The following is a 7,764-nucleotide window of genomic DNA, read 5'->3' on the forward strand; positions in this document are numbered from 1 at the left end:
ACTGGGTGTCCTCGAGTTTAAATACTCAGCCGCTCCAACCAGATGTACAACTGAGACAGCAGTTGGAACTGGTCTACCATATCATTGTCTTCACCAAGCCTCCTGGTTCTATTTCCTCAACTCTTTCATTTCCTCATGTCTGTTGTTGTGTGCCTGTTCGTATCTGTTTGAAGACTTTGGCTGAAGACTTTCTCAATTTCCTCAGTTCAATTTCTTCTGTCTGTCTGTCTTCTTTCTTGTGTTATCCTGTGTTTACGCTTTCTGTACTCTGTGATTGTCTTCATCTAGCAATGATGACTATGCTTGTATTCTATTATGTTTACTTCTGAGTACTTATTCCGCTGCTAGTGGTTCTTCAGTTAGGAATTTCCTCACCAGCAAATTCCTCAGTGAAGAATTCATAAAAATCGCCTATTCACCCCCCCTCTAGTCAATATAACGCACTTTCAACCTTTCGGTCCTAGCCTACACTTGAAACATGCTCTTGAGACTCTCGATCATATCGATAGCCCCAACATCTTCAAAATGCTGCTGCAAATCGGGCTCCATACAAGCCAGCATGAGGCAGCTGATCTCGTTTGATTCATCAACGAGTTTCTGGTAGGCATTCCTAATTGTGGTATTAGAATTATCGGCGGGTTCCTCTGGAAGTGGATCCTCTAGAACATGTTCCTTTTTATCATGCTTGAGAACAATTCTCAGATTTCTATACCAGGTGGTAAAGTTTGTTCCATTCAGTTTATCCTTTTCTAGAATTAGTTCAATGCAAAGTCGGGCTTGAGCAGGTGGTGCCATTGATCTACAACAGAAAATATGCAATCACTAAGCAATGTGTTTGTGTAGAGTAATTCAAGCCTAAGCAGAAATACTCCCACTGAAGTCAGCATCCCTCCGCAAACTCTTAGTGATTCAGGATCCGACTAGCGCATGCAAATAGTGAGCTTTAGCATCACTGCTAGCCAACATACCTATCCGGTAAGCAACTCCTTGCTAATCGTATCTCTATACAACTTCTGTCGGTCGGGAAGGTATCTCATACCCCGACTCCAAACCTTCTTTGCCACAAGGCCCAAAACCGTTTTGATAGCCTTGTCAAGTTAACCTGATGCAGTGCATGTCCGTGTCTGACACGAACCTTCAGTTCAAGGACACCCAGTAGCACCCCAATTTTATGAGCCCACTACTAGACGTACTTGACGTGCGAAGGGGCAAAATCGGGGATGGCAATTCACTTGATATTCATGAGGGATCATTCTACCATTCTAACATGCATAGATACAAAGAAGCATAATAATCACAAATAAACACATATTGTGAAATAGTATGGCTCATTCATGGATGTTCTTCCAGGTCGGCTCCAACTCCGATGACCATCTAGGAACTCCTTCTTGTTTGTCACGTCGGGACGCCAAGCCACCAACCTGATCTCTATTATCCAACTACTACAACTAGTAATGAATTTTACATAGAGTCACAAGTCGATACGCATGTCGTTATACATTATAATGACAACATTTTGGCTCCTGCCGGCTGACAAACATGACAAGCAGGCCATGTATAATTTATACACATGCATCACATACACATGAGCCATACTATTCACATCAAACCTGCGAAAAAAAGTTACGCATAGAATCACATTCTACCGGTTTGAGTGATCGTGTACGAAATACAAGGCGCTACGCACACGTTTTCGGAAATCACAGATCACATCTGAACTCCGATCACGCCGAATTTTCTGATCTGACCGATCTTATCGATCATCGCGAGTCCAATTCAGATTTACGTTTCACTGTTAACCCCGATGGAAGATACTGACCGGTAGGGGTAGGTTGTGTCACGACCTCATCGACTCCGATCATCAGAAAACATAGCCACATCGATCCCCATGCGCAGTTGATCTCATCAACCGTGCACACAGCCGATCTTATCAACGACAACAGATCTCATCTGCCGCCTCCACATTTCTAATATGCATATGATCTGAAACCAAATCCTACCACAGAGGCTCTGATACCACTTTTGGGTTCTACGGTAGGGTGTGTCGACTGCAAATTTAAAATTTTCCTATGCGCAGAACATCCAGGAACATGCTACGGGAATGGATCACAGATCGTTACCACTAGACACGCAGTGCCATGCAGCGGAAGAAGAGTTGGGGCAGCGCGTCCGCGTGGATCATCTCCTCCTCGTCCGATCTCCCTCGAATAGCCGGTCGTCGGTTCCCATGTACAGGTTCGTCGGAGCGGTGCAAGTGCACCGCCTTTAACGGTATCCGCGCGTGCAGGAGGAACACCGTGCGGCGGACTGCTAGGTCCGATCACACAGTCGGCGACGAGTGGAGGTGGCTATTCGCAACACATGCAAACCCTAGGCGCAGCGCCGAAGCGATCAACCAAATAAGTGTGCCGCACCTCCACTATTTATAGGCATCCGTCGCAGGCTCAACACTTGGGCCTTGCATGGATCCTAAAGCCCAAAGTCTACTCGGTCGCGTTCCATGTCCAGCTTGGATCACATCCGACCAGTGTCCTCCGAACCGACCTTGTAGGTTCCTTCCCTTAAGCGCGCGGCCCCTTAGGTTCAAGTCCGCTGGTCATAGTTCGGATCACCTCCGACCTGCACGGTTGGTAGCGGCCTCTAGCAAGGCGTGTCGACCACCAAGCGGACTATGAAGCTGGTTAGGCGAACCTGTACAACATGTCACACTTCTATTCCCTTTGCCTCATGATATATGTTGTCGGGCTCAAGGCGAGACTATCATCCTTGTGCTAGCCCGACCTCTTTCTCGTTCCAGTGATACCGACCACAAACTGGATTATCTCATAATCCTTGTCGCATGGCCATGCCTATCCTGGTCGGATCACACGAGGGGCCCAGAGTATATCTCTCCTGATCGGAGGGGCAAATCCCATCTTGCTCGACCATGTCTCGCAGCATGGGACTGGACAAACCCGAAACCTACCTTTGTAACTACCCAGTCACGGAGTAGCGTTTGGTCGGCCCAAAGCAAGTTTGTCACCATCCCGAGTACATGCGTCAGCTCAGGTCTTAGGACATAGAACATATGTTGTACTAGAGACTCACAGATGACATAACGCTGCGTCTCATAGTTGGGTCTTACCGACTCAGACCTTATCTCGACTCGGATTCGACTATGTCGAATCTGGCCAGATCCTTCCGAGTCCATATTATTAGCATCCAATGCTCCATGGCTAGTGAGACCGAGCCATCCACCGTGTCATATGTTGGTCTAGTCCGACCTGTGCCCACACGTCACTTGCGACTAGGGACAATTTAGGATGTATCATACAACACAAGATCTCACATACAAGTCACGTACTTGCCAACAAGCATCATTGATTACATCCAAGGACTATCTTTATTCACAAACACATAGGAAATATCATCATACATGATTGCCTCTAGGGCATATCTCCAACTCTCTCTCTCTCTCTCTCTCTCAAATCTCTGCCATGGTGCCGTCGGTCTGCCCAAGCGTCGACGAGGAGTCCCCCCCCCCAGAGGATGCTCACTCGAAGATCAGCGACGAGGAATCCTACGCGCCGCCGGACCCCCCAACTTTGGATTGGTTTTGGGGCCAGTACGATCTTTGTCTTTGGAAGTCGCTGCCGCCGGCTGAGAAAGCCAGGCAAGTGGCTTTCAAGAAAGGAGATGGCGGAGGAGGATGCCAGGTACCAGGCGGCCTGTGAAGCCCATGATGCCGCTTGGAAAAAGGAGGCGATGGAGCTTTGGGGGCGGGCACGTCGGTGTGCGGAGGAGGTGTACAAAGACGGTACTTTGCGAGGAAGGCCAAAGGCGCTAGGCGCCTCGTCGCTGTGTGGAGCTAGGCCGATAAGCTCTAGCGTGCCACCGACGAGGAGCTCCGGTGGGCGCCCAACAAAATGGCAAGATTGTTCGTGCTCGTCCGCCTGCAAGAGGCAGATCGGTACGTCAAGCGCTGCGAGGCGGAGGAGGCAGAGTACTGCCTCCGTGCTGGGAAGACGACGCGCACCAGGGAGCTGCTGGCGAGGGGCTGCCGGAATACTAGCCTCCGGAGGGATTATTAGTTTTAGTATTGTTCGTTTTCAATTTTATGCATTGTACCTAGTAGTTAAGTATCATCATGTATATGTGATGATATTATATATATTCTGTGATGAACTAGTGAATAATTAATATTATATATATTATGAATTCCATTTTGTATCTGTTTTTGAATACTAATTTGAATCTATCTGTTATCATCCACATATGCAGAATAGAAAGCGTATAAACACACATTGAAACAGAACATATAAGAAAGGAAAACAGAGTACACACATTGAAACAGAGCAATACTATGATTGTTGTGAATACATAGCTATCCACGTCGAAACAACTCAACAAAATAAAATGCGTCCACGAGACCATGACCAGCAGCCCTTGCCTACGGTAGCTCTTGGCTCTGCTTGAACTCATGCGGGCGTTCGTCCAAGCGGTCGACACGCTCACGGTACATCTGGAGCACGATCTCGAGCTCCAAGTTGGCTATTTCATCGGAGATCACCACCTCAAGGATGTGACGGCCATGTTCCTCTACTGCGCCCAGGTGGACACCTGGGCCAAGGAGGCGGTCGAGCCTACCGACCAGCGCGTTGGCATCGAGCGGGCCGCGGACAAGGCGGATGGCGTGACCCATGCGAACGGCACGGCGGGCGTCCGGTGCAAGTATGGCGCGGCCGGCCTCTAGTGCAAGTACGGTGCAGAGGGCATGTGCCCACTTCTGGCGAGGAATATGGGTACTGACAGGACGTGTACCCAACTGCGACGCCCTATCGACAGCAGGCAAGCACCGATGGATCCGCTCTTGCTGTGCGGCACGCGGCGCCTCTTGCTCTGCGGTGCTCCAACGGTCTCGTCGTGCGGAGAGCCATAGCCTATCGGCGCGGACGTGCCTAGCTTGCTCTGGGGCACGCCATCGATCATGTTGTGTGGCGAGCTGCAGCCTCTCGGCGCTGACATGCCTATCTTGATCTGCGGTGTTGAAGCGCCATGCGCCAAGGGTCTACTCAACCCTGGCGATGACGCGCATCACGGCATCGTCCATCGCATTGTCGGGGAGCGTCACGGCCTCGACGGGTCGTGGCGCCTTCTGGTTTTCCTCGTCGACAAGGTTGATGGCAGAGGCGGCGCTTTGGTGGGTTGGCATGCTTGGAAAAGGTGGATGTGCAATAGGTTGCGCTTGTTGCCTCCGTGCGTCATGTCGCGCCTAGGTTTGTGCGCAATATCGCTAGGTGGCGGGAAATGGGTGAGGAAATGGCGGAAAACGGTGGCGTGTTCATAAAACGCCATCAATTAATGGAAACTTAGCATATAATGAACATTGAGCTATCACAAGAAGTAGATGATGATGAGATGAACGTGGACCACACTAGGGAACCCGTCGGTGATGAATTCATCAATCGCAAATGGTTGTACACTAGGAAGTGTTTGCCCACAACACACAAGGCTTACTCCATCACAAACAGGTCGGATGGATCAACTGTATGCCATGTATACACATTGTCAAAAAGTAATGCAGTGGACCTTCTTTAACATGTGTTAAAAAATAAAATAAAATAAAAACAAGGACCTCGAGGTTAAACTAACTCATGGGATGGGTCGTATCAGTCATTTAATTTGACAGATACGACCCATCCTGTCAGTTAATTTAGCATCAACACAACTTTCCATCCAGTCACTCATTTGATGGCTGCTCCAGCCTGAGCACACTTAACTTGAGAGTTCTCTTACATGAGCTACTGGTGGAACGGCTAGTCCTTGCTGATATAGGATGCCTCTTCGCATACTTATGGCGTATTCGGATGACCGCCCGTCCCCCAATGGCCAATAGATGTTGTGTAGACAGAGCATATCACATACGTCTTATTAGAAGCAATCATCTGTGTTATTATCGGTCTTCGTACATATTTCTGATTACAGACCTGTTTGCCGCGTATCACACATATCTTGTTATATTGAACCATTTCTGTTCTCTTGTCTCAACGCAAAAAATTCATTCGAGAGAACCGCATGTCATATATCGCACACACCTTGATCTGGTTGACCGTTTCTTTTATGTTGCCTAATCACAAACAGTTCAACCGAGTGAAGCGAATGCTGTATATCGCACACACCTTCATCTAACGGCCCGTTTCTTTTGTTCCTCCTCATCGCAAACAGTTAATTTAACTGAACCGTATGCCCTGCATCGCACACGCAACCAAAATCTGAACCGTGTTTGATGCACCCGTCATCGCAAATGTTTTGCATCTTTTTTGACGGGTTTTTTACACCACCGTTTGCGATTATTGCATCGCACACAGTTTCATCGAAGGGTCTCTGATCGTAGTGTCGCGTTAGCAGCATCATGTGGTAGTGATATGTAGTATTTCGGAATTACATGGGCATGTCCCAAAAATAAGGTGGCGTGGCACCTATATTAAGCTATGGACGAAATTTATGAAAGGGCATTGCTACTTCTTGAGTTTGCGTTGGTTTTTTCCTTGAAGAGGAAAGGGTGATGCAGCAAAGTAGATATAAATATTTCTCTCAGTTTGAGAACCAAGGTATCAATCCAAAAGGAGGTACACGCAAGTCTCCAATCTATGCACCCGCACAAACAATCAAACACTTGCACCCAGCGCGATAAAGGGGTTGTCAATCCCTTCAGGTCACTTGCAAGGATGAGATCTGATAGAGATAGATATAAAAGATTACTAAAACGTAAAACAAAGTAAAAAACAAATAAAGTGCAACAAGGTATTTTTGGGTTTTTTGGTTTGTAGATCTGAAAATATATGATGAAAAATAGACGGGGGGGGCATAGGTTTCACTAGAGGCTTCTCTCTTGAAAGAAAGCATACGGTGGGTAAACAAATTACTTTCGAGCAATTGATAGAAAAGCGCAAAGTTATGACGATATCCAAGGCAATGATTATGAATATATGCACCACGTCCGTGTCAAATAGACTGACTCCTGCCTACATCTACTACTATTACTCCACACATCTACCGACTCCTGCCTGCATCTAGAGTATTAAGTTCATATGAACAGAGCAACGCTTTAAGTAAGATGACATGATGTAGAGGGATAAACCCAAGCAATATGATGAAAACCCCATCTTTTTACCCTTGATGGCAACAATACAATACGTGCCTCGCTACCCCTATTATGTCACTGGGTGAGGACAGCTCAAGATTGAACCCAAAACTAAGCACCTCTCCCATTGCAGGAAGAACCAATCTAGTTGACCAAACCAAACTGATAATTCGAAGAGAAATACAAAGATATCAAATCATGCATATAAGAATTCAGAGAATATTCAAGTAATATTCATAGATAATATGATCATAAATCCACAATTCATCGGATCTCGACAAACACACCGCAAAAGAATATTACATCGGATAGATCTCCAAGAACATCGAGGAGAACATTGTATTGAAGATCAAATAAATAGAAGAAGTCATCTAGCTACTAGCTATGGACACGTAGGTCTATGGTAAACTACTCACGCTTCATTGGAAGGGCAATAGAGTTTATGTAGAAGCCCTCCGTGATCGAATCCCCCTCCGGCAGGGTGCCGGAAAAGGCCTGAAGATGAGATCTCATGGGAACAGAAGGTTACAGCGGCGGAAAAGTATTTTGGTGGACGATTTTGGTCGTTTGGGAATATTTGGGAATTTATAGTGCTGGAATTAGAGTTAGGGGGGCCTCCGAGGGACTCACAAGCATTGAGC

The sequence above is a fragment of the Triticum aestivum genome, chromosome 5B (assembly GCF_018294505.1).
Source record: "Triticum aestivum cultivar Chinese Spring chromosome 5B, IWGSC CS RefSeq v2.1, whole genome shotgun sequence".
NCBI classification, from domain to species: Eukaryota; Viridiplantae; Streptophyta; class Magnoliopsida; order Poales; family Poaceae; genus Triticum; species Triticum aestivum.